Source organism: Puma concolor, chromosome D3 (genome assembly GCF_028749965.1).
Source record: "Puma concolor isolate L17-30 chromosome D3, mPumCon1.1.hap2, whole genome shotgun sequence".
NCBI classification, from domain to species: Eukaryota; Metazoa; Chordata; class Mammalia; order Carnivora; family Felidae; genus Puma; species Puma concolor.
In genome coordinates this window covers 20,246,237-20,274,092 of record NC_141678.1, presented here as the reverse complement: position 1 = coordinate 20,274,092, position 27,856 = coordinate 20,246,237, and the positions used below count along the sequence as shown (strand labels likewise).

The following is a 27,856-nucleotide window of genomic DNA, read 5'->3' as shown; positions in this document are numbered from 1 at the left end:
GACCTGTCCAGAGGGACAGGCTCTGTACAGAATTGCCTTCCCACAGACCCCAACCCACTGTCCCTGTACCAAGCTTTGCACATGCATCGGCCTCTTCATTTCAGTGAAATATTTCACAATTGGTTCTTTTGTCCCATCTGTGGAAAAAAAAAAAGCTGGTGGGTTTGTCTGGTGTGCCACTCTCCTCCTGGCCTGATTCCAGTTATCCTGCTAGATGAAAGAAAAGAAATAAGCACATCCCCGTGTATCATGAATGTTTGCTCAGTCCACTAGGGAACTTGCGAACAGACCTGGGCCTCCAGTGGTGCTTCATGCTTCTTATTTTCTCCTCCCGGAGAGGCAGCCACTTCACAGGGACTGACGGGAGAGGCCTCTCCTCTCCCTGGTGGCATCACATCCTGGTCATTTTGTCCTTTGTTTCTGTAACTCTGGCCAGGGGCTGGGCCTGGCATCTTTGCAGACATCAAAGGAGGAAGGAGCAGGAGGTTGAGAGGCACTGCCCAGGATGTCCTGGGGACTTCACACTGGTAACCCCTCCATGCCTGCGATGGGAGGGATGGAATCCTTAAAAAATAAACCTGCTGGGGACAAGTGTGAGAATGCATAGGCGACTTCCTAAAATTTCTTTAATTGTGTAAGGAAAACGTCCTGTTAATACTTCTTTGAATGGAAGCAATAGCAAGTGGGGTGGCTGGGTGGCTCATCGCTTAGGTAATGACAAGAGCACTACGAGCTCGACTGTGAACAGGACAGGATTGTACCAGTGGGTATTTCTGGAACTTTTCTTTCCCTGGAGTTCTCCCTTTGTGGAGGCTCAAACAGTACAAATAGCCTCCCAGGTTTCCCTGAGCATTGGAATTAGCTAAAGAAAACGACAGGCCGTTTAATAGTAACTTTTAAACATTGGTTGCAGAGAGCTCCCGTTTCTGGGATATATTAGGGCAAGACTGTGCAAAACAGATTGAGAACAGCCCCTCAGAGTGTTTCCTGCACGTGCACCTCAGTAGGTGTGGTGGCCTGAGTACTAGCCCCCAAAGATATCCAGTTCTAACCTTTGGAAGTTGTGAATGTTACCTCTACGGTAAAAGGCACTTTGCAGATGTGATTAAGGATCTTGATGTAGGGACTGTGTCAGTTCATTTTACATGCCGACCTCAATGGCCATGGGGAGACCAAATTAAACATGATTTTCTGGTATGTCTGTGAGGATGTCTCCAGATGAATTCCAGGGATTAGCATTTGAACTGGTGGACTCAGCAAAGTGGGATGCTCTCCCCCATATGGGTGGGCACCTTCCAATCCATTGAGGGCCTGAATAGAACAAAAGGCCGAGGAAGGAGGAACTTGACTTTTATTTTTTCCTGTCTCACTATTGAGCTGGAACATCTTACACCATCTTTTTCTGTTCTCGGACTGGGATTCGCAACATCGGCATTTCTGGTTCTCCGATCTTCAGCCTCAGACTGAATCACACCAACAGCTTCCCTGGGTCTCCAAGCTTGCAGATTGTGGAACTTCCCAACCTCCAGAATCACATAATCATATATGTATGTGGATCTATGTATCTCCTATTGGTTCTGCTCCTCTGGAGAACCCTGACTAACAGAAAGTCAAGGCACGTTTTCTTGGATTATCTGGTGCTCGAGAATGTAATCATGAGTGTCCTTCTAAGAGGAAGGCAGACCTCAGAGGCAGACCTGAGGACGGAAAAGGAGAAAGCGTGGTGACCACAGAGCAGCAACTAGCATCACATAGCTGCCAGCTATGTGGAATTCTGTTGGCTTCTAGTAGCTGGAAGAGCGAGGAATCCGATGCTCCCCTGGAAACTCCAGAAGGAGCCAGCCCATCTGACTCTTTGATTTCAGTCCTGTCAGCCTCATTTTGGAATCTGGGCTCCCAGAACTGTAAGAAAATAACTTTCTATTATTTTAAGCCCCTAAGTTTATGATGGATTGTTATAGTGATGGTAAGAATGTGATACATCTGCATATCATACATTTTGAGATCTTCTCCAACTATTGTGCCCTTTTAATTTGTACTGTACAAGCTTCCTTTGTGTTTATGCCCTCCCACTGATAAAACTCAGGTGTATGGTGAATTAGTTTTTAATGTTATCCAGGAAATTCACTTTGTTTTTATAGGTTATAAATCATGTCTAATTCAAATTATTTTATTTCTTAATTTGAAACCATTGTACTTCTTATGTTTGCATCGTGATTGATTGTGTGGGCAAATTATTCTTGAACAAATTAAATAAGATAGTGATTCCTGTATCTTGGAGTGCCTGAAAATCCACCAGTAATATATCACTAAAGAGAAACCCTCTGCTTACTTCTTGCAGGAAGCATCCAGTACCTTCTGCTGACCTCCATGGGGCCTCTGCCTTGTGGACCCCAGACAATGGGGATTGGCACCCCATCCGGCACAACTTCCAGTCTGGTGGCAGGTCTCTGACCCTGTTATTTATGCACAGGCATTTTATTGTTATTCAACTTCTGAGGATATGCTGATTTCTAAACATGCCTATAGCAACAGATACATGAGTTTTGAAGGCTCTTCCCCCTGCCCCCAATTCCTGAGACTCTTCCCAAGTTGACCAAGGGGTTCACATGCTTGAAGTTTTTAAATGTGTAGTATGTTATAGTGGAAATGTTCTGTGTGTTCCCTGCTCCATAGGACTTCTCATTCCTAGCATTTATAGGAGCTTGTTGACTGAGAGAAGTGAAAATGACCATATGCTGCTGGGCCAATGAAGCGGATGCTATGATGAGTGGTCCAGATTCCATGAAAGTCATGTCATCCCTGATGCTGGAGGGACAGAGAGTCCTCACCTTCCAGTATTCTCCTGAAACTTCTCTCCCAGGAGGGATTTGCCCTCTCAAAGTCATGTCCCTCTCCGGAGCAGCCTGCATGTAGTGATTGTTGGATGCACCAGTATACAGTCCAGGCTGTCCTGCTGTAATATGGGAACACCCGAAGGGCTGTCTCAGCTCCAGAAATGCCCCTGGAGTTGGCTAAGACTGCACCATAGCCCAAGTAGGGCAACCACAGATGAGCCTTTCAGATCTGCCTGCCTAAGGAAACCTGCCTCCAGGATGTCAGTACAGGTATCTTCAGGATCTGCCTTAGCTTTCTAGTTAAGGGATGTGCTTCCTGGGCCGTTGCCTGGCAGTGACTGAGCATGTCAATGTGAAAGGCCTCGCCGATTCTCAAAACTGGGATTTCTCTATGCTTACCTCTGCTCTGGAGCTCCCCAATGGGCAGGTTGAGATTTTCTCACTGCTGCTCTGAGTTTGGAGGCTCTTACTCTCTAATCCTCCTTCTGCACCCTTCTCTCTTCTCAGGTGATACATCTCCACTGCTGTCTGTAGGCTCTCCCTGCTGACTCCTGCTCTCTCTCCCCTTTATTCTTCTCAGGCACTGTCCTCCTTTTGTCTTCTGCATGTCCGTCTCTGACTGGGAGAGTGTCCCTGGGAGGGGCTGAAGTGTCACACCACGGGGGCTCATTCCCTGATCCTGCTTCTTCTCTTCCTTTGCATGGGACAGGGGTGACACCAACAGCACTCTTCTATGTGCTCACTTCCACCTCAGCATCAGTGTCCAGGAAGACCCGGCCCACGACAGGTGGCATCACGAGGGTGACTAATTAGCCTGGTTTGCCTGAGACTTATGGGTATTTCAGGACAGGGAGCAGTCAGGCCTAAAACTAGGACAGTCTGGGCTACTCTAGGGGCAGGTATGTCTGAGAAAGGAGACACAGAAATAAGATTCTGGAGCAATGAAGACTCCAACTAGGGGATTAGGGATAGGAGAACATAGAGTAATGTGATTGTTTAAATTTTTACTGGAGGGGAACAGAGGTGGTTTACCTGTAAGACAATATGCAAAAGCAGGGCCACGTGTCAGGCAATTGAGAAATACAAGGAAACGGGTACTTTTGAAGAGTGTGGGGACCACCCTACTGCTTTCACTGTTATAAGAGTCTTGCTAAGTGCAATTGATAATTTGCAAAACGTAAAAGTCTGGGAGTACAAATCAGCAAGGACAGGCCTTGAGTGAAAGCCAAAAGTCCTCCTTATTAGTTGAAAAAGGCATCCTACCTGTGCAGAGGTCGGGGAAAGCTGAGGCCCAGAACTCAGTCCTCAGAGTAGCAGACCTCCAGAAAGCAGTGATCTCTCCACCAGGCAGCTTTGCTATATGCCAGTCAGGGCCCTGAATGGATAACTACAGGTCCTGAGCCACAAGAAGGAGCCATGTGGATCCAAGCGCCCAAAAGTCTTGAATCAATAATTCCCCTGATATATACAAGCTGACAGAAGTGACCCCCTCTTAATTTAGGGCTCATCCCTACCCTGCCATTGCTTGGAGATGGTACAGAAGCTTGTGCTCTGAAATAATATTCACCACCCCCCGGGGGGGGGGGGGAGTGGATCCATCCCTTCCTGTCATGCAGGCCTGTGGGCCAATAAGTAGGATTATGTCAGCACAAAACCAGGACAAGAGGGTGTACAGGGCATAGGAGCTGCACAACCAATCAATTATATACGGTAGGAACTGGAAGAGCATGCACAGGGCTGGATTGTGAGGGTGCAGGATCAAGGGGCAGAAACTCAGTTTGGATGAAGGGAGTTTATTATTAGAAGCCCTATTAGAAGCACTCTTAACTGCCAAGGATGTTGAGACAATCTGCAAGCTCACCGCCAGGACGATGACCCTTAGAAAGACTGAGAAAATGATGGCTTCAGAAGCATTTGGCAGGAGTGGCTCTACCAGGTAAGGCTGGACAGCTCCCCAGGGTAGATGATTCTCAGGAGGGCCTGGCAGACACAGCATTTACTTGAGCAATGAGGAATGTGCTGGCAGAGAAGCACCAGCATCATCAAAAAGTTCAGTGGGTGGCTCTCCTCTAAGCTAGGGCCAGGTTGGGGAGGCAGGGAAGAAGGGGGTTCTGTGGTAGCAATAGAGATGGCAGGACCTGGAAGTGATAGAAGCCTGTTGGTGAGGCTTAAACGTAGAAGTCAAGTGAGTGGCAAAGAGAGAGGTACCAGCAAGGATGCCTGAGCTTCATGGGTGTTGGAAATGGTCAAGAGTACAGAGCCCCTCAGGGCAAGACAGATGGACCACCAAAAACGTACCACCCACCCTGTGATCAGAGCAAGTAAGGAAGGGGAGCTAGGAGACTGGGAGGCTGAGAGCTCTAACTCTAGTAACAAACTCCTTAGGAAGCCAGATCTGCAATGTCCAGTCATTCCAGAATAGAGTACTGACTTTATGTATGAGTTTCCTGTGGCAGCTGTGACAAATCACAGACTGGACAGCAATGATCAAAAGAAATTTATTCCCTCACAGTTCAGGAGGCCAGAGGTCAGAAATCACCAACACTGGGCCAACATCAATGTGTTAATGGGGGCCAAACTTCTTCCAGAGGTTCTAAGTAGATCCATTCCTTGCCTTTTCCTATTGCTGGTGGTGGCCATAATTCCTTGGCTTGTGGCTCCATCACTCCAATTTCTGCCTTCTCCTTCATATGGTCATCTCCGGTGCGTGTTTGTGTGTGTGTGTGTGTGTGTGTGTGTGCACACGTGTGTGCGTACATGTGCGTGTGTGTGTGTGTGTGTGTGTATAATCTCCCTGTGTCTTTCTCATAGGAACACTTGTGATATATATCCAGGCCCTCTTCTTATCTCAATCCAGGACACTCTTCCCATCTCAAGATCCTAATTTAACCATATTTGTATAGGACCTTTCCCCAAATGTGATAACAATTACAGGACTTGTAAATGATTACACCTGATATCTCTAGAGCCACAGTTTAGCTCTCAATTCCCTACATACAACTTTGTGTTAAAAAAAACTCACACATCTCTTCATGGGTGGAACTAGAGTCCGAGATTTCCCAGACAGGACTCCCCTCTGACAGGAGGTGCTTAGAGCTAGACCCTCAGGCTGAGGGTCCTTTGAGCCCTGTTCAACTCCTCCTCACCTGCTGAGAACACAAAATCTTTTCCAGGGTTCCTAGGACCTCCTCAGTTTCTCCCCTCTTGAGTTTTATGTCAGACATTTAAAAACTCCAAAATGTTTTCTCTTTGTCCCATTTCTCTCTTGCATGTCTACTGCCAGGATTGGCTTCAATTTTTATTCCACATTCCTCTTGCTCTGAATAGAGACCTGCCTCCCAGGTAGTGATCCATTGACAAGGGTCCCTGGGGAAGCTAGTGGTCCTGAGCTGGGAGTGTGTCAGGTGACAGATTCTACCCTAGATGGAGCATCAGGAACTTATCCATGGAGCATAGAGTGCATTACACAGACATCAGGGGTGGTGGGTGGGGACCAAATTCCATTTTGGAAGGAGAGGGAGAAAGGGTGGAAGGGAGGTGAAGCCGATTCCCTAGTCTCCTCCTTATTCTTGGTTTTGGGCTGTCTCAGCTAAGCCACCAGGGGGCAGCAAGAGCCTAGATTTGGGGACTGCAATGACATCCCCCCACCAAACCCCATCCCCAAAGTCCTGCTGAGGTTTCTCCAGGCCTCAGCTTCTTTCTCCCCTTTCCTCCTAAGGGGGAAAACTCTTAAGTCCCTTCTCTGCACAATACAGTAAACACCCCTAAAACTTAGTCCCAGACCCAATCTCAGGCCACTGCAGAGGCTGAGGACAGAGAGGTGTGAGCACCCACCCTAAGGAGAGGTGGAAAGGGAATGCCATGTTCCCAGCCAGGTTTTGGTTTCTGGAAAAGGGGCTACTAGAGCTCAGTTCGACTGGAAGCCTTTGCTCATCCTCTTCATTCAGAGCAGGGATGAAAAAGTCATCAGCCTTCTGTGCAGCCAGAATTGTGTTTTCCGGGAAGGGGTAACGTGGGAAAGAGCAGGTCCTCTGCCCCTCCCTTCCTCCAAGCCATGGGTGACTGCAGAGAGAAACCAAGAGAGTAAAAGCACAACACCAAGTGTGGCATTTGCCAGGGTGACATATAACAAAACTACAGTTCTATTTTGTGGCCTTCTCCTCAGACCTGGCTGGGAATATTTTTTTGTAACTTGCCTGAATGCAGCTGGAAACTCTTTGGGCAAATACCTTAGCTCAACTTCCCCACTTAGTTCATTCCACGAATAGGATTACTAACTGGGCTGTTGGGGCACATTTCTGTGTCCTCAGAAAGATCCAGACATGTGAGGTATAAAGATATGGGCATTTCAGGCAGAGGAGTAGCCTGTGTAAAGGTGCTGAGGTAGAGGGACTATGGCCAATGAAAAACGGAAAGAAATCTAGTGGGCTGGGCAATGGTTGACTGGAGACTCAGAGCAGGGAGATGCATGGGAAGCTGTGGGGACAGCAGATAGATCACATCATAACTGAAAGCCTTGTGAAGAGGGTGAGTGTTTTCTAAATGAGAAGAGAATTGAGGTGAGGATTTTCCATAGTTTATACATGAGTTTTAGTCAGTTTTGCTTAGAGTTTTTACCCCAAACTGATTCTTTTCTAGAAAGCACTACTAGACTAAGCAACTCTCTGTCTATGGAAGAAACTTTACCTCAGGAAGGTGCATATCTTGAAATGGGGCTTTCTCAATGTGCACAAAGAGGACATTAGGAAGAAAGTCCCATATTCCCTGTGACACTAAAACGTGCCCTGAGGAGAGATCCCTGGAGCTGGGCCCTCAGGCCAAACCTGACCCCATTCCCTTTTCCCACGTCCTCAAACAGTAGAATTCACCTTCTGCTTTCCACTAGGTGGCTTTCAATCCTACAGAGCTTTCTCTTCTTTAGACAGTATTTTTTTTCCCCTACATTTTGAGAAGCCAATCTATCTTTACCTGTTCTCATTTTTCTCACTCAGCCTTTCTACTGGGGTTTGTTTCTTTAACATCTAATGTTGACTCCTCCCTGAGCCCAGAGATGCCTCACAAGCAAACTCCTAAGCCAAAGCTGTGGTGGGACATGCTGAATAGTCGTGAGGTGAGCGGTGGGCCACCTGGTGTGGCAGATGGCACATTCCATTCTGGAGAAAGTTCCTGGACCAAAGGAAATGTGCTACCAGGGAATAGAAAGGATCAGGGGGTGTGGTACTGAGTTGGGTGGGGGAGGGAAGACCACAGTGGGAGGAGAGGAGGGATTTTCAGCTGCCTTCCCTTCCCTGGTGCCTGCAATGCACCTTCGGGGGGCAGCGAGGGCCTGGATTTAGAGAAGGGATTTTCTGTGACTTAAGCTGTCCATATGAAATGTAAAGAGTTCCTTCCCACTGAGCCCCTCTGAGGCCTCAAAGTGTTGTCCTCCCCAATATCATCTTCTCAAAGTGCTGAAAAACAACCCAGGTTTCAGCCACAGCCTCAGTCTCAAACCACCACAGAGACATAGGATGGAGTGATGCATGAGGACCCATCCTGAGGGCATAAAAAGGTGGTGAGGGGGAATCACGGCCCCCAACTCCACCTTTAGGCCCAGGAAACGGAGCAGTTGGATCTCATTCAGCCGGCTTGTCATCCTGGCCCCACAGCTGAGTCACACATCTGAAGGAGAAGCCCTGGGATTCCTTACTTAGGAACCACCGGATTCTCATCACAGGAAATGTAAGGATATCTATGGGTTGGATCTATTTCCAGGGCACTGTCATGAGCTCAGTATGACCTGACTGATAATATGTTAAAGATTTTTAAGTCCTGAGTAAGCTCTGCTGCCCAGGGATGCAAAAGTATCTAGAATAAAGAGCCAGGTCAGAGGGTTGAGGAGAGGCAGGTGCAGGAAGCACATTTGCATGGAGGCCCCTCCCTCCTCTGAGCAAGGGGAAGGGGATAAGAGAGGTCTTGGGGAGCCAGGCCCAGGGTTGGGGTCTCAGAAGGCAGTGCTGTTGGGGCATCTGCACCATGGCCTGGGCTCTGGTCCTCCTCAGTCTCCTCACTCAGGACACAGGTGCGGCCTTCAAGGAAGAGTCCACAGGGACATCTGGACTGATCTTTGTCTGCTCTTCAGACTCACTTGGGCCCCCAGCACTGAACTCACTAGAATATGTTCTTTCTCTTTTCAGGGTCCTGGGCCCAGTCTGCCCTGAATCAGCCTCCCTCAGTGTCCGGGGATCTGGGACGCACAGTCACCATCTCCTGTGCTGGCAGCAGCAATGACATTGGGAGATATAATTACGTCTCCTGGTACCAACAGCTCGAAGGCACATCCCCCAAACTCCTGATTTATAGAGTAAATTCCCGGCCTTCAGGGATCCCTGATTGCTTCTCTGGCTCCAAGTCTGGCAACACGGCCTCCTTGACCATCTCTGGGCTCCAGGCTGAAGATGAGGCTGATTATTACTGTTGCTCATATGCTAGTAGTAATACTCTCCACAGTGGTTCAAGTTTATGGGAAAGTGAGACCAAAACCTTCTCTGTACTCACAGGCTCCCTCCTTGCTCTGAAGATGCTTCCAACCCTGTGCAGAGGGGACTTCATGCAGCATGGTCTTGAGAATTCAGGTCTCTGTTCCTCTTCCTTCTCAAGATAAAGTAAAATGAAACACATTCTGCCAAATTGTCTGGGAAATGACAGAGCCTATTTGCTTCTTTGATATGGTCCTAGAAAGTGATTCTTTCCAACTCTGCAATGGCGGGAACTAAGGACCAGGAAGTGCCTGTGCAGTGCACTTCCTCCAATTCCCAGGGAATCCTCACTTTAAATGGCTCCATCTCACACATCAGTGCAGCCTGGCTTGAATTCAGTTTTCCAGAATTGATGTTGTCTTATTAAATCCAGTTTCCAACTTTCTCTTTTTTGGTTTATTGGGCGGGGGGTGCGGTAAGGATTTTTTTCAGTTATATTTAGATAGCATACAACTCACAAGTTTAAAACAATGGCTCTTAGTATATTCTCCAAATTGAGAAGACATCACTGCTATCACATTTCTATTGTCCTAAAAAGAAACACTGTAACTATTGGCATTCATCTTCCATTTCCCACCAATTTGCTCAGCCTCTGGTAATCCATGATCTACACTCTGTCCCCATAGCATCCCCAGTTTGAACATTTCATATAAATGGAATTGCACAATAGGACATCTTTTGGGAATGACTTTTTTCACTTGGAATGATGTTTTCAAGGTGCATCCATGTTGTAGCATGTACTAGTATTTAGTTACTTTTACTACCAAAATATATCCCATTGTATGGATAACTCACATTTAAGGATTGAAATATAAGACATTTTTCAGTTGTTTCTACCTTGCCCTAGCCAACATGAGCCTCCTTGGTGAGCCATTCTTCAGCATGTCAGTGACTGAAGTAATACCACCTGAGAACAGATCTAAGACATAGCTGAGGGAATGAAGATAAAGGGAAGGGTTTTCTTCCCCAATGTCCCTTCATCTTTAACTCCACATCCAAGGAATCTGAACAGGAGAGAATATGATTTGAGACTCTGTGACAGGTAGAATCTTCCCTCCCCTGAAATCAATGAGCCCCTGTCCTGGCAGCAGCCCTGCATGTGGACTGTCTGCCCCCAGGGTAGGCTCTTTCCAAAATGGCTCCTTTGTTCCACAAGGAAGAGTTATCTAGTATGCATGTCCCCATGTCACAGAGGTCCCCAAAACATCTGATTTCCATGGGTTATAAACCCAATTTCTGGGTGAAATGCCAATGATAAAAATTGCAAAACAACACATATACAAAAATGACGGCCAAGAATTCTTCATGCATTGAATGAACCTGAGCATGGTCTCCAGAACCTTGGTCAGGACCAAGTCTCTTCCCGGTTGAGCAGAACTTTCCATGTTAAGCACTGGAAGTGCCACATCCTGGCAATGACCTCATTCATGGGCAAATGGGGATGGATGTTCAGTTTAGCATAGATCCTAGTCTCTCTCTCCCATAATGTTCTTCTATGAATTATTTTCAAAATCTGTTTCAGTACCTTCTCTCTTTCCCTGATAAATGATCAGTACCTTCATACTTAAGTCATCTAGACTGGAAGAGCAACACACCTTGATTACTAGCAGTGGGTTAAAGTACTCTGCAATGTGGCATGTGCTAATAGAGGCACAGAATAACTTCCTGAATCACAGCTTCATGTTTGTGTAAGGCGATCAGAGGCTGTGCTTGACTTTAGGGTATGTGTCCTCATGTGGAAATTCTGTAGGAATTAGGCCCCTCCGAAGGGGCCATTGTCTTGTGAGTTTCTAAAGCAACTGTTATGAGAAATTCTTCCTGACTCAAATAGCATCAGTGTCCTTTTTATAAAGTATCTGCTAATGCACAGGAAGGCAGGTGTGACCATTGCCTCTACTAGTGTGCCTCCTTTTTTTTTATTACATTTTTAAATTTATTTTTGAGAGAGACAGAGCACAAGTGGGGGAGGGGCAGAGAGAGAGGGAGACACAGAATCCAAAGCAGGCTCCAGGCTCTGAGCTGTCAGCACAGAGCCCGACGCAGGGCTCGAACTTACAAACCGTGAGGTCATGACCTGAGCTGAAGTCGGTCGCTCAACCGACTGAGCCACCCAGGCGCCCCTAGTGTGTCTCCTTTTAAGGTGAGACCACCATTTCCTCTGGAGAAGGTAGTTATTATGTTTAGAGTAGGAACCATTACCAAGAAATATAGAAGCTAGATGTTGAGTGAACAGGATTGCTTCCAATATGAAATTTCTAGAGCTACAAAGCCCTTTGTGTCTTGTGTATATGAGTCTCGAGGTATAGGAAAAGCCTCTAGTGTTGTCTCTAGGGTTCAATATTTTTATAAAAAGATGAGAGAATTGTTACTTTTAATAGAGTCAATGTGAAATAACCAGGTTTTTCTATAATCAGAGTATCTACTAGTGTTTTTCTGGTCAATGCAAATAGGGAATCAGCACCTTAGGGCAAGAACATTCATGAGTCCATAGAATACCTGAGTTAAGTGCCACTCATTTTACATTGCATCTGTTCTGGTAATTTTATCTTTCTTTTTCCACTCACTTTCTATAGTTATGGAACTATCTTGTTTCATTAAACCTGAATGATAAGGATTTAGGGATTGATATTTGTGTATTTTTGGTTTATTTGCTTTAGCTTTATTGGTCATTAATCATATTATGTTCAAATGGTCATTGGAGATACTCTTGCCACTTATTTGAATATTATGCCTTATTGTGTGGTCAAAAGAACCCAGAATAATTAAAAAATATAGTGTTTCCTGCACCATGGGGACCTGAGTTTGCTCTTTGTACTAATAGAGCATGGGGCAGAAGAAAAGGTGGCTCCGACTGTTCCCAGGAAACCTTTCTAGTGATCTCAGGAGGCAAGGACCCAATCTATAAGACCACTCACTCAACCCCAGAACTAAATGATGGATTTATGAGAATGTCATTAACAGGTTACCATTTTATTACTATATGAGGAATAGACATTATTATCTAGATTCATTCTGGAGTAATATAGTACATACATGCTCAAAACACACATGAACAATCATTTCAAATAAAACAGCTAGCAATCACTTCCTCCTACTACACATTCTCTTTCCCTCAATCCCATATCCACCAGTTATTTCTTTCTATCTCTGGCCAGGGCATCACTTTTCTTGTGTTCTTTAAATGTCCTTCATAGGGTATGAACAAGGACACTAAAATAGTTTCATAAGAACATTCACACTCTATAGAAATATGTCCATTTTCTGAGTGGGCATTTCCATTACCATTCTGGCAAAGAGTAGTCAGCCCTGATTAGAGTCTTTGCCCTAAACCCATCTCTTTAGGAAACACACGAGGTCAAAAATCCTTTTGTGGATGAAGAGGCTGTATTTCAAGATGACACACAGCTCCGAGGGGAGATCTTCTCAATATGCACTAAGGGGCAGGATGAAGAATGTCCAAGTCCCTGTGATCGATAGAAATACTCTCTGTTGAATTGTCTGGGGACAGTCACAGCTTCCTCTTTGCCTGTATGTTACAGCTCCAGAAGGTAGCTCTTTCCAACTTCTCCACAAAGAACAGAGGCACAAGGAAATGCCTACTCAGTGCAATTTCCATAACTGTCAGGAGAATCCTCACTTTAAATGCCTCCATCCCATCTCCCACACCAGTGCAGACAAGCTTATACTTAGGTCATGTAAATTGTCATTGACTTATTCTCTACTCCACCATGCTATAATCAAAATGGCCCTCCTTGCAGGGTTATTCTTGTGTTGAAGCAAAAGCATCTGAAAAAACATCAGATGATATTGCCTAGGGAATGATGACCAAAAGACATTATTTTTCTGTCTAGAGTTCCTCATCCTTGACCCCATATCCAAGAGATTTCATCCAGGAATATGACACACATTGAGCTCAGTTAGATGTCTGAACCCCCTCTGCTCAGATGCCTGAACCCCTATCCTAGAAACCACCCAGCATGTTTCTGTCCCCTCATTAGAATGGGTGCTTTCCAAAATGGCTCCTCTGTTGCACAAGGGATATTTTGTGGGTCATTCCATACATCCTCTGGAATTCTAAAGGATATCTGATATCCTTAGCTGTCCCCTCAAATGTTAGCTAGATTTCCATTTATACTGAATTGGTATGTACACATCACATTAAGTGTCTGTTCAAGAATTTGTTGGACTCCTAATTGAAACAGGGCTTGAGTTCAAGAGACATGATAGGGTACCACCTTCACTTTACCAGTTTTAGCATGGCAACCCATGTCTGGCATACCTGACTGTTGTTCACTGTGTTTAAAAGCTCAGTCTTTGTCATACATTAATGTACTTAATTTTTTTTTCACAATCCCTTTCGCATACGGCCTTTATGATGTCAAGGTATGTTCCATCAACTTCGACGAGGATTTTATCAAGAACAGATGGTGTATTTTGTCAAATATTTTTTCTGCACCTATTGAGAGGATCATATGGTTCTTACCCTTCCATTTATTAAGGTGGTGTCTCATGTTGATTGATTTGTGAATATTGAACCATTTCTGGAACCTACGAATAAATCTCACTTGATCGTGGTGAATAATTTTTTTAATGTACTGTTTGATTTGGTTTGCTAGTATCTTCTTGAGAAATTTTGTAGCCATGTTAATCAGGGATATTGGCCTGTAATTCCCCTTTTTAGTGGGGTCTTTCTCTGGTTTTGGAATCAATGTAATGCTGGCCTTGTAGAAGGAGTATCAAGTTCTCCTTCCATTTCTATTTTCTGGAACAGTTTGAGAAAAATATGTATTAACTCTTCTTTAAATGTCTGGAAGAATTCCCCTGGGAAGCTTTCTGGCCCTGGACTTTTGTTTGTTGGGAGATTTTGATTACTGATTAAATTTCTTTGCTGGATATAGGTCTGTTCTAATTATCTACTTCTTCCTGTTTTTGTAGTTTGCATGTTTCTAGGAAATTGTCCATTTCTCCATATTGCTCAGTTTGTTGGCATATAATTTTTCATAATGTTCTCTTAATAATTGTTTGTACTTATGTGGTATTGGTTGTGATCTCTCCTCTTTCATTTGTGATTTTATTTAGTTGAGTCATTTTTCTTTTTGGTAAGTGTGGCTAGAGGCCTCTCAGTTTTATTAATTCTTTCAAAGAACCAGCTCTTAGTTTCATTGACCTACTCTACTTTTTTTGTTAGCTTGTTTCTAGATCATATTTTTCTGCTCTAATATTTATTATTTTTCTTCGCTGGCTTTAGGCTTCATTTGTTGTTCATTTTTCTAGCTCCTTAAGGTGTAAGGTTACTTTGTGTATTTGCAACTCTTCTTGCTTCCTGAGGAAGACCTGTATTGCAATATACTTCCCTCTTAGGACTGCCTTTGCTCCATCCCAAAGGTTTTGGACTGTTGTGTTTTCATTTTCATTTGCTTCCATGTATTTTTTTTTAATTTATTCTTTTAATTTCCTATTTAACCCATTCATTCTTCAGTCAGGTGTTCTTTTTTTTTTTAATTTTTTTTTAACGTTTATTTATTTTTGAGACAGAGAGAGACAGAGCATGAATGGGGGAGGGGCAGAGAGAGAGGGAGACACAGAACCGGAAGCAGGCCCCAGTCTCTGAGCCATCAGCCCAGAGCCCGACGCGGGGCTCGAACTCACGGACCGCGAGATCGTGACCTGAGCTGAAGTCGGAGGCTTAACCGACTGAGCCACCCAGGCGCCCCAGTCAGGTGTTCTTTTAATCTCCATGTCTGCTCACTTTTGGCCCCACCATCACGACAACGGAGGCTTTGTTTTTTATTGCTGTTGACAACAGACTTCAGATGGCTGCTGCAGCTCCAGCTATCACAACCAAGTACAGGGAGAGAACACTGCATAATTCTACTCTGTTTCTTCCCTCACAAGAGTAAAAGTCCCCTAAAAGATCCCCACCCAAATGATACATTCAAGGGGCCAATTCTTGGCCACAGGGCCAATCTTGACGTCTCAAGAGAGACTTGACAATAGCAATAGTATGGTTTCTAAATGAAAATGGAAGACGAGATACAAGTAGGAGGGGTTGGAGACTGTCTCCGGTACCAACAAAGCAAGACTTCCACTCTGCTGCAGCAGTCCTAAGATGGAAACTCTGACCCAGGGCCCGTGTCCTGTTCACACTGATTTCCCAGGATGCAATGTGTCCCAGACTAAGAGGATCTGAATTAGTGTTTGTTGGACGAGTGTTTTCCTCTGTCTTGGGAGCAGTAGCCGTCATCACACTATTGGCGACACCAGCAGCCAGTGCCAGTTAGAGGCAGTCCCTGGCTTCTGTGTAGCTTTGTGTCACGCCGCAGAACCACTCCCACGGCCACCCACCTCCCCAGAGACAGGAGCAGTGATACCGCAGATGGGCCCTGCCTCCTCCTCCTCCTCACATGAGCCTCTTCCTACTTGCATGGATAACCTGACCTCCTCCTGCCTGGTCTTGAGGCTGACAGAGGCCCCGCAGAGAAGAGGAATTCCTTCCCTGGGGTCAGCAGTCCACGGATCAGGGAATCAGGATCTGAGCACTGGGTTCTGAATCTCCACCTGGACAAAGGATTTCACTGGGCCTCGGGCGGTCAAGTGGAGCGGCCACCAGGGGGCAGCAGAGATCACCTGGCAAAGGCCCCTGCACATGGGGAGGGTCTGGGCAACAGGGCATATGCAGGGAGGGTTAGTCATGAGACTTGACTGAAAAGTGTAAGTTGTCTATGGCATCACCTTTGACTCTGGTGTAAGCTACTGGTTCAGTGTCTCTCAGATTTGTCTCCTGTACAATGTGCTCCGGTCTCTAGCACAGATCCAGCAATTCCTGCCTCTCCAGCCCGGCCCACAGCTGCTTAACTCAGCCACTGTCCAACCTTGTTCAAGGTGGGTCTGCTTCTGGCATTGAGAGCCCCCTAGGCATACTGAGGCACAGCATCGATGGCCTACCCCAGGAGCTCTCCCTCAGGATACAGTCCTACAGAACTTCAATAGCTCGTTGAAACTCCATGTGCAATTGACAAGGGAGGAATTTCTTCAAGTTCTGAAGTTTCTCAACATAGACCTGGGGTAGCACACTGCATTGACCTAAGTTCCCCCAGTCACCTAGAGAGTAAACATTCTGTAATGGGTTCACAAAAGACAGACAGAGGTGCCTGGATAGCTCAGTCGGTTGACCACCCAACTCTTCATTTTGGCTCAGGTCAGAATCTCACAATTCACGAGGCCAAGCCCTGCATCAGCTTCATGTTTGTAGGTTGAGCCTGCTTGGGATTCTGTCTCTCCTTTATCTCTCTCTCTCTCCCCCTCTCTCTGCACCTCCCCTGCTGATGTGTGCTCTCTCTCCCTCTTTCTCTCTCTCAATAAATAAGAAAAAACAGACAGAAAATAAGAAATAAGAAATAAGAAATAAATAAGAAAAAAAGACAGAAACAAAATGTAGACAGATTCCATCCTTGAACTCTGCTGTGTTGACACCCACTCAGGAGCCAGGCAAGGACAGGGAGAGGGATGGAGTGTGGGCCCCAGACTATGGGATCACAGGGTGAAGCATATCCTTTGGGCTGAGGGTGGGTGTGCAGGGGCCGCCCCTCCCATCTCTGTGTCCCTTGGGGCTGAGCCCATTTCTGAAGCCACGAGGCTCCTCAGCAGCATCCCCTAGCCCTGGCTGATTTGCATGAACAGCAGGTGTCTCCAGCAAGGGGATAAGTCAGGCCTGGGAGGAACCCTGCCCAGCCTCAGGACCTCAGGGAACAGAATCGAGGCACCTCCACCATGGCCTGGACCCCTCTCCTCCTCGGCCTCCTCGCTTACTGCACAGGTGCTGTGCCCAGGCTCACACCCACCCCAGGCCCAGGGTTCCGGGACAAGCCTGGTCCTGACTCTGAGCTCAGCAGGGGAGTCTCAGTGGGGACAGGATGCTCAAGACCCTGCTGTGGGATGGGGGGGCTGGTGGGGTGATAGCCCCCCACTGTGCTCACTGATCTGTGTGAGCCCTGAAGGGCTGCACCTGCCCAGGGAAAGGGGGGTGGTTCTCATTGGTTCAAAGGCTCCATCCACTAGGCGGGCCCATGGGCCCCAGGGACTAAGATGACAGCAGAGTGGACACTGGGGCCTAGAGAATCACTGGAGCTTAAGCCAGGCAGGTGGGAGTGTTCGGGGGATGACACCCCAGGCTGGAAACCCACCTCTCACCTTCTCTCTTGCAGGCTCCGTGGCCTCCTATGTGCTGACTCAGCCCCCGTCAGTGTCAGTCAACCTGGGAAAGACGGCCAGGATCACGTGTGGAGGAAACAACATTGGAAGTAAATATGCTTACTGGTACCAGCAGAAGCCAGGCCGGGCCCTGGTGATGATTATCTATGATGATAGCAAAAGGTCCTCAAGGACCCCTGACCGATTCTCAGGCACCAACTTGGGGAACACGGCCACCCTCACCATCAGCGGGGCCCAGGCCGAGGACGAGGCCAACTATTACTGTCAGATGTGGGGTGGCAATAATGATGCTCACAGTGATACAGGCAGATGGGGAAGTGAGACACAAACTCTTTCCCCATCTGTGTCACACTCTCCTCCATCCCCTGGAGGCTTGGGGACAAAGCAGAGTGGGTCTGGTCAAAGTTCCTGGAGCTGAGGTCCCCAGGTTGCCCCCTCCCTCACAGCCCTCTAGGACAGGGATGGTCACAGAACATATGTATAGCTGACAACACTAGGCTTCCCTGGTTCTCTGGGCCTGGGACTGAACTGAGGCCACAGCATAGGGGGAGAAAAGACACAAGAGACTTTTGTCCAGTGGTCATCATCTCTGCATTTCCATGGGGTGGTCGTGGGCTACTGCTCATGCAACTGACCAAAATTAGAGCCCCAAATTTCCCAGCTCACCTGAGGTCTTGAAGCCCTGATGCCATGAGTGCACCTAGCTCCACCTGAGTGGAGCAGACGGGTGCAGTAGACACTGGGGCATTACCCACATCCCCCCTTCTGGGCTCACGTCCCCACCCATTGCTGCCTGGAGCCCCTGACAGCTCATAGGGGTGATCCTCCCTGGGAAGTGCTCTTGGTTCAGAAACTGACTCCTTAGGATATGGCCCTTCTCAGAGAGGTTCAGTCAAATGATCTCTTGAAGCCTAGATCCAAGGCCCTGCCTCAGTTCCAATGTTAAAGGTCCCCATTTTAGAGCTCCCTGCAGGAATGAGGCCTCATCTGATGTTCCACACCATGTGGGTCGCTCTCCTACTCCCCAGTCTGGCTTCACTTCTTCCAATTTCTTACACATGCACTTCTTCATCTCAGAGTCTCCTTCCAGGAACCCAATCCAGGATGGCTGGCATCCCAGACACGGTCCTGAGAGACCTGAGGAGGCCACTATATACACACAAAGTTGGGCTTTCTTCTACAAAACCCAGTGTGCATGTCCAGTCTCCAGACAGATAGGATTGTTTCTTGTATTTTTAACAATGAGAAACATTTTAAACAATGAGAAAAGATGCACACACTAGATGCTCTGGGTTTTGACAGACAGTAAGAGAGCCACATCCATCCTGCGGGTGAATGGGGGACATTGGGGCGGTTGCCTCCTTCTACAAAGTGACCAGAAGATACACAACCATGGGAGTGAGACACAAAATGGGTGCTGCCTCACTTCCACCCCCCAAATCATGCACAGGAATCTCTCTTTATACCCACCCTAACCAGAAATATAGACAGAAAACATTTCTGTGAAATACAGTTCAGCCTGACACTTAATACGCCACCACAGTCAACCCCTGTCCACATGAAATCCACCCAGATGCACGCAAACCAAGTCTGTAGATGTAGGGAATATCAGTAACCATGGTCCACCTGATATGATGAAACTATCCCATGACAACCACATATATGCTCACCCTGCCCCCTAAACAGGATAGGAAATACACTTTTGTCTGCTAGGGATATTTATTTTTGTCCTAGACGATTTGCTATCCTATAACTTCAATATTGAGATATAAAGTTACATACTGTTCACACATTTGATGTTAGATGATAATGAGACGACACAGAGAAGAAAATGAACACATACGATTACTGTATATCCAAACACATTCCTACAACATAAGGAAGAAACACTTGTTCCTTTTATCCTGTTCATTTCTACAGCTACCCTGTGGTTAGAGTGGTGTCTATAACTACCTTCGTCACCACGCACTCGATATCCCTCTTTCCACAGCAAACATCCCAGCCAGTTAGCACAACTAAGCCTTCATTCAAGAAAGTTAGTCGATCGTCAGACCTGCTGAATTGGATTGTGGTGCACTGATGACTATAATGCAGACCCAGGGAATATTAGGGGATCTTCTGAATCCATACACACTCCTTCTTGCCCCAGTTGTGCACTAGAAATGCAACTCCCCATGATAATCACCGTGAATTACCACAGGAAGTGCCCCCCACATTTCCTGATGATTCACCCCAGGAGGTGCCTAAAGCAGACAAGGCACACTGCCTGCCTCCAGAGCTGTGCAGACCATATTCCCGGAGATATCACCCCATCCACAGCACACACTCCATGTGGCTGGTGAAAGAGTCTAATCTTAAATCATTCCTTCCACATCACTACAGGGACTAGCCCTTGAATCGAACTTGCTTGACCAGGTCAGGACAGTTAAGCCCCATGTTCCAGGTGGCCAGAAAGGACCTGGGGAGACCAGGAGAGGAAGTGACATTTTCCATCGTGGCCTAGACCCCTAGACTGCGATGCTCAGTGAGCACACAGTCCCCTGAGGAGGGGGGGTCTCCACAAGATGCAGCTGCAGCAGGTCGGGGTGGGGTCCGGGCATCTGCATGCGGAACAGCTCCCAGGGCCCTGTGGTGCTGATCCTCCCAGGACCACACTCTGCGTGGCTTCACGCCTCCTCCCCTGCTCCCAGCACAGGTGAGAGGCCCACAGGGAGGCACAGTGTGAGGCACAGATACCCTGCTGTCTCCCATCCAGGGCCTGTGGAGATGGGGCCCTGCCCTCACCCCTGTCCACGTTGCTACCCTGGTTAGGGCTGGGATGAGTCCATACTGACCCAGCCTCCCTTTCTTTCTCCAGGCCCCTCTCCTCTCCTCTCTTACAGACTCTGTGTCTCTCCTGACATGAAGTGGACTCCCCCTGTGTCACAGGCCCTGGTCAGGTACAGGATCCCCAGCTCTGAAGATAAGTTAATGCGTGAACATGCATCTTGGTACCAGCAAAATTCAAACCAGGTCCACGAGCTGGATATACGTGCAGATACGAGCGGTTCCAAATATGATTCTGAGGATGGAACTTAGGGACACGCCCCCCCCGAGGGCCCCCCGGAGGGCCCGACAAGACTGATCATTTCTGTACTACATAATGTGGCAGTGGGAGTGCTTGGCAGTGACTCAGATGACACAGAAGAATGGTGCACAAACACTCCTCCAAGGCCTGCCTGGCTGTCACTCTCACCTGCCCTCTGATCTGGTGTCCTCCCTGGTCCTGGCCCAGCCCCTTGCAACATGAGAGATTCTAGCAGGTTCTTTGGCCTCCTGTCTGTGTTTATCCTACTGAACAGTGGTGAAGGAGAGGGGGCTATTTTGACTATGAGGACTGTAGTCAGGTTTTTTAGTAGATAATAAAGGTTTAGGATGTCACTATACAACACATGGGCCCCAGATGTAATCATGTGTCACTCAAGAGGGGGGACAGCTGTCTCAGTATGTCCTGTGGGCACTCCTCTTGTCCTGGGTACAGGCAGCCTGGATGGGCCCTGTGTGCTGTGTCACCCCTGGTTCCTGGATGAGACGTCCCCACATCATGAAGAGCTACCTGAGGCTTCATGAAGAGAGGACCAGGACCCTCCTGCCCCTGGCTCTGCCATCCTCAAGTTTTACAGAAACTGGGGAAAGTGCAGACACTACCTTGTGTCCCACCTGGGGACTTTCACCTGGCACCATTGAACTCCCACTGTCCCAAATCCCATTACATGCACCAAGCAGGTCTGACCCTTAGCTGAGGTCAGACCCACCATGGACTCACACCTCTCACCCCACCCCATGCTGACCCCGTGTAGGGCCTCATCTGAATTTGGGCCTCTGCTGTGGCTATGAGGGGCAGAACTTTTCCAAGAACTAAAATACATTAGTATCATGAAGTGAATTTCTCTCCTTGATTCTTTGACTTCTGGTTTTGAAACTGATTTTTAGAGCAATTGCATTAGGTCAAAAGAACAGATGAGGAATTTATTAAGAAGGAAAAGAAAACACTTTCACTATTTCCACCTCTGGCTTTTGGTGGAGTGATACGTTCATGGGAGTGGGGAGACACAGGAAAGAACATCATTTTCTCCTCAAAAAAGTATGGAAAGTACCATTGGAATATTTCATCTAAAATTTACTGATTGACATAATGAACTAGAAAGACAATCTTTGGTTGGATTTCCAGAGATTTTTCAGGTTAAAGGATCATGAGAAGGTCACTCCGGAGAATGATAATTGGGAGATTCTCACTTTAGCCTTTCTCATCAACATAACAATGAATGGGCTGGCACCTCCTTGATCCCAGGTGGCCCTGTGGCCAATTGCAGCAACACCCCCCCACAAGCAACTGCACTTGAGAGGAAGAAGCTATCTCCTTTAGGACCTGGAAAGTTCTGGCTTAGGTCGTCCCTCATCCCCTCTCAGCCTGGGCAGCCTTCCTCACCTGGTGCAGGTAACTGTTGCTGCCTTGCACCTGCCAGCCTCTGCTCTTCTCTCTACCTCTCCAGGGACTGGGGACCCATGCCCTCTCCCAGCCTCCCTTCCCTCTCAGATGCACCCCCCTTCATGCTCCTGCTCAGCTCAGCTAGCAGTGGGGTGTTGGAGAAAGCAGTGATAGGTAATCTACGTGGGACCTCAGACAGGGCACCAGGACCAGAGGCACATGTAGCACCCTAGTCTACCTGAGGCTTTAGGAAGGCTTTAGACCTCTATGTGTCCAATAACTGCCAGGAGAAACTGACTTAGTACCTGGAAATGGCCTCTTACCACACCTGACCACATGCCTCTGTACCCAGAATGCTCACCTCAGGAGAAACTCAACACTGGCCCTGAACTCAGGTGGAATCCCAAGTCCCTCTGGTTGTCCTGTTCTTTGAGATTCTCTAGCCACCATGCCTGCCGCTCCTCTATTGCACCCACTGGAATATTCCCCCACGCATCTCACCTCTTGTTACTCCCCCTCCCACGACCCCTGCAGCTCCAGAGTTCCCTCTTCAATACAGACTGTGTCTTATTCGTACAGAATTCCCACGATGGAATATGTGCCAGATCAATTTGGGTCTAAATAAGTATCTGCTGGGTGGATACTCTTCTGTCTCTGTCTTTGGGGCATTAGTACCCAGTCACCATCCCTCCACACACATCAGCCCTGCATCCACAGTTGGCACCAATAGGAGCCATCTCCTGAGTCCTTGACCCCATCTCCAAGATGCAGTACCACCTGCATGACCTCCCACCAGCCAGAGACAGGTGCAGGGGCGCATCATTGACACCTGTGCTCTCCTCCTCTAAATGAGCCTGTTCATGTTTTCATGGGTACTCTGGGCCCCTCATGCCAGAATATGAGGCAGGCAGGAGCCATGCATAGAAAGGTCATTCCTCACCGGGGCAAGAGTCCATGGAGCAGGAATTAGCACCTGAGCTGTAGGTTCTGAATCTACACTTTACAAGGGAGGTCCCTGCACCTCCAGCAGCAAGAGTGGAGTGGCCACCAGGGGGCAGCAGAGATCGCCTGCCAAAACCATCTGCAGATGGGGAGGGTCTGGGCATCAGGGCTTCTAATAGTCAGTGGGGGGTAGTAACCAGGACCTGGGACTTTCAGTCACTTGTCATTTGCTTACAGTGTCATCCTTCACTTTCAGGTCCAAATTTCAGGGTATATGTGTGACGGACTCTGCTCATGGAGACACTGCTTATTTCTCTAATATGGGTCCAGGCACTTTGTCTCCCACCAGCAAGAACTTAGCGAACCCTCACGAGATTGAAGTTCTGTCACCGTCCACAAACACCTGTTCTCCCTGTGATCACAGTTCCCCCCTCCATCCTCTGTGCTGATAGCCCGTGCCAGACACAAATGTCAGGCCCAGACTATGATACCAGAGATTGAGTCAGATTCCCCTGAACTGGGGATGAGCCTGCGTAAGACCCCCCTCCTCTCTGTGTCCCCTGGGACTGAGCTCTTCTCTGAAACCACAAAGATCCTCAGTAGCAGCCCCTGAGGTGGCTGATGCATAACCTCCAGGTCTCCCCAGGAAGGGATAAGAGGCCAGGAGAGAATCCTGCCCGGCCTTGGGCCTCGGGAGCAGATTCGGGAGACCTCCACCATGTTCTAGACACCTTTGCTCCTCAGCCTCCTCGGCCACTGCACAGGTGCTGCACCCAGCTTACACCCACCCCAACTCAGGGCCATGGACAAGCATGGCCCAGACTTAGAGCTCAGCATGGGCTGCCTGTGGGGCAGGATGCTCATGACCCTGATGCAGGATGAGGAGCTGTAGGGGTAAAATCCTCTCACTGTGCTCACTGGCTCCGTGTGAGCCCAGAAAGACTGCCTCTATGCAGAGAAAGACTTGTTTTTCAATTTGTTCAAAAGCCACATCAACCGGCCAGGCCCATTGGATTCTGGGAACGAGATTGATGAGAGAGGGCAAACCTGGGGTTTGCAGAGAATCCCTGGAGCTCAGGTTAGGTAGGTGGGGGGCTCCTGGGGATTGGACCAGATCTGGAAGCCCACCTCTCCTTTTCTGTCTCACAGGCTCCATGGCCCCTACAAGCTGACTCAACCCCCTCGCTGTCAGTGACTATGAAGGAGACGGCCAGGATCACACGTGGGGGAAAACACATGGGAAGTACATATGTCCACTGGCACCAGCAGAAGCCAAGCTAGACACCCCTGGAAATTATCTATCATTACAGCAACCTGCCCTCAGGGATCCCTGACCAATTTTCAAGTTCCAACTCAAGGACCAGGCCATCCTGACCATAAGTCAGGCCCAGGCCCAGGGCAAAGCTCACTGCCACTCTGCCACTTACCATGGCAGTGGGAGCAGTTTTCAGTGACTCACAGTGACACAGACAGGTGAAGGGGGACCTAAACCTGCTCCCCCAGCCTGGCTCACACAGCTCGCCCTGGTCACACCCAGCGGGACAGAGCCTTCCACACAGACTGGCCCTGCCCTCACTCCCCCAGCGATGGAGCCAGTCCTCAGTCCTGTCTGGTTCTGTCTTCTCCATGGCAACCTGAACAGGCACGAGCACCTGCTGATGGGCAGGTGCTCATTCCCAAAAGATCACCCGAAAACCACTTCATCCCGCACACCAAGTCCGTTAGTGCTCAGGAGAAAACCCCCAGGCAGAGTCTCAGGAACATCTCAGGCAGGTGAGGGGAGTGTGTGCAGGGTTTCAGGATGTGCACATGAGGGGCGTGAGGCAGGTCTTTCAAGGAAGGAGCAGCCTGACGTGGGTCACTTGTGTGACATAACAGCATAGGACTGGTGGACCCTCTCAAGGGGGCAGTCATCAAACCAGTCTGATCAGTACACTTTTATTTAATAAGCTGTCTGTTTACCAGATGAGAATGTTTGCCCAGGGGAGCAAACTGTTTAGCTCCTAATGCATTTTCCAGTGCCTGAGTGATTATTTACATCCTTACCCTTCTGGGCAAGGATTTCTAGATCTAATAGACACCCTGCCACAGGTGGTCTCAGTCTTCAGATCCAAACATGAAGGACAAAATGAAAATGAAGAAGTTCATTGAACTCCAAAGGGAAGACACAGACCTCTCCGTGGGCAGGGACAGGAGATGTAGTGTCTGAGGACCAGACCTACGGGACCTCCTGCCCATGTGGGGGTCACCCCGAGAGCGTGGAGGGATAGGTTGCAGATGGAGGGAGCCCAGAGAACAGGTGCCCATGCTGGACCGAGCTCCAGGGAGAGACAGAGCCTGGCCCGCCCCTGGTCCAGCACCTCCACCAGCATGTTCAGACTTCTCCTTCCCTCTCTCAGGCAGCCCCTCTCTCTCCCTGATCTTTTCTGCCCCTCAATTCCATGCTTTCTCCTTTCTCTGCCCACCTTGCACCATGGCTATCCCCACTGCATACACCAGGACACTCCCTCGGCCCCATGCCCAGGCCCTGCAGAGGAGGCCAGGCCAGGAACACTGTCAAAAGCTTCAGCATCCAACTGTGTAGAACATTCCTGCAGAACCCAGCCTCTCTCTGTGACTTTCATTTCTACCAATACTAACAGCCTCAGGACCTTGATGGACCCTCTGACGTCAGCTGAGAAAGCAAACCCTAGAGACATGGGCCAGAAGAAGAACCATGTGACAGACATTGAACTGTCATAGGAGACTCTTCCCAGAATAAAGGATTTATTGCCCCCCTAGGCAGAGCTGCATCTGTCTGTAATGACATTGGGCACAACAGAGAGGGAGAGAGGCTTGAATAAATATTGACCCAGTGATGTCACAGGGCAGAGCTTTGGTAGCACCCTCTATGGAGGCCCTAAAATAGTGACAGTCACCTGGAGAATTGTTTGTGGCAGTGATTGTGGGAATGTGGGGTAGGAACCCTATTTTCTGTTTTTATGGGTCCTGATTCAGTCAAAACCTCCATTGGCATGGTTAGAGGGCTAATGAGGGCGGGTCCTTTTCCACCTGAGCAGGCTCTGCCCTTGAAGGATAAGAGGGTCTGGGAGAGCCGTGCCCTGTTGTGGGGCCTCAGGAGGCAGAGCTCTTGGGCATCTCCTCCATGGCCTGGATCCCTCTCCTGCTCCCCCTTCTTACTCTCTGCACACGTGCTGCCCTAGGTCCTGCCTGCACGACCATTTCATTATGGTTACTGCACCCACATTGTCATTGGTGATAAAATGGAACTACATGACTCCACCCAAACAGGAATTCCATCAAGCATGTTTTGGGGACCCAGGCAGAGTCTAGAACTCCTGGAACACACTCATACACAGAGAACTCTACGTACACACGCAGCAGACACACATAGCTATGTATGTACACACATGTTCATCAGTATATTCTAAATGCATATGAAGATAAGATACAGGTAGAAGGGGCTGGAGACTCTGCTGTGCCACCAGAGCAACTGTGACCACTCTCCTGCTCCAACCACAAGAAGGAACCTCTGAGAAAGATCCGTGTCTTGTTCACAATCATCTCCCAGGATGATTGTGTCAGACCAAAGTGGGTCTCGATAAATGTTTTCTGGGTGAGAGTTCTCCTGTCTCTGTCTTTGGAATGGCCCTATTTTGATGCATCAGCAGCCAGCACCAGTAAGGGCTGTTGCTGGGTCCTGTGTCCCTACTGCTAAGCCCAAGAACCACACCCATGACCACCCGTGTCCCCAGAGATATGAGCAGTGATACTTCAGATGGACCTTACCTTGTCTTCCTCAGATGAGCCTGTTCTTATTTTCATGGATAATCTGATCTCCTCCTGCCTGGTCTTGAGGCTGACAGGGCATTGGAGAAAAGAGCAATTCCTCCTCTGGAGCCAGCAGTCAAGGGATCAGAGAATCAGGTTCTGAGCTGTGGGTTCTTCATCACCTGGACAAAGGAGTTCCCCGAGCCTCCCAGAGTCAGTGTGGAGTGGCCACCAGGGGACAGCAGAGATCACCTGGCAAAGCACCTGGAGATGGGGTGAGCCTGGCATCAATCAGGGCTTCTATCATGCAGGAAGGGTTGGCCATCCGGATGTGAGACCTGAGGGAAAAGGTGTAGGTTTCTACAGGATCTCCTCTGACGCTGATATAAAATTCTGCATCCATGTCTCTTAGAACTGTGTTGTGTAGATTTGCTTCTCTCTCTAACACAGGTCAGTACTTCCCGCCTCTCCACTCAACTCATTTCTGCTCAACTCAGTCACTGTCACACCTTGCCCAAGGACTGGATCTGTCCTCGACACCGACTGCACCTTGTGGATACTGAGGCTATGACCTGTCCCAGAAGCTCCCCCCTTGCCCCCCACCCCATGGACAGACACTTACAGCACCTCAATGACGCCTTAAAATTCCATGTGCACTTGCCAAGGGAAGAATTTTATTTAGGTTCTGGTGTTCCCCAACAGAGATATGGCTCAGCAACCCCAATGACTTAAACCTCCTATAGTGTCTGTAGAGTAAACATGTTATCACGGGTTCAGAAAATACAGACAAATTCCACTTCTGAGCTCAGCCAGGACAGGTCAGCCCAGGAGTGAGGTCAGGACATGGAGGGGAATGGAGTTGTGCACCCCAGACTATGCGATCAGAGGGTGAAGCAGAATCCCCGGACTGAGGGTAGGTCTGCAGGGCCGTCCCTCCCCTCTCTGGCCTCTCTCAAACCACAGAGTTCCCGCCTGTGAGCAGCCCCCTCACCCTGGCTGATTTTTGCATGTCCACCACGTCTCTCTAGCAAGGGGATAAAAGAGGCCTGGGAAAAGTCCTGCCAGCCTCGAGGCCTGCGACTTAAGGAACAGAATCATTTCACCTCCAC

The 27,856-nt window shown here is 48.4% G+C and overlaps 3 long non-coding RNA genes and 1 pseudogene across 7 annotated transcripts in view; 1 reads left to right on the top strand and 3 right to left on the bottom strand.

Moving 5' to 3' along the window:
* Positions 1–27,856, bottom strand: part of LOC147575369 (uncharacterized) — a 473,279-nt gene that overhangs the window by 177,113 nt on the left and 268,310 nt on the right. The gene's annotated exons all lie outside the window — the stretch shown is intronic.
* LOC147575371 (immunoglobulin lambda variable 5-52-like) overlaps positions 1–27,856 on the top strand; it is a 447,861-nt pseudogene that overhangs the window by 164,114 nt on the left and 255,891 nt on the right. The gene's annotated exons all lie outside the window — the stretch shown is intronic.
* LOC147575370 (uncharacterized) overlaps positions 1,334–27,856 on the bottom strand; it is a 284,866-nt gene continuing 258,343 nt past the window's right edge. The window contains exon 2 of the long non-coding RNA XR_015242343.1: positions 1,334–9,316. This is a non-coding gene — a long non-coding RNA (uncharacterized LOC147575370). The remainder of the gene's footprint in view (positions 9,317–27,856) is intronic.
* Positions 26,762–27,856, bottom strand: part of LOC147575375 (uncharacterized) — a 156,095-nt gene continuing 155,000 nt past the window's right edge. For all 4 annotated transcript variants that reach the window (XR_015242335.1, XR_015242336.1, XR_015242338.1 and 1 more), the window contains one exon: positions 26,762–27,085. This is a non-coding gene — a long non-coding RNA (uncharacterized LOC147575375). The remainder of the gene's footprint in view (positions 27,086–27,856) is intronic.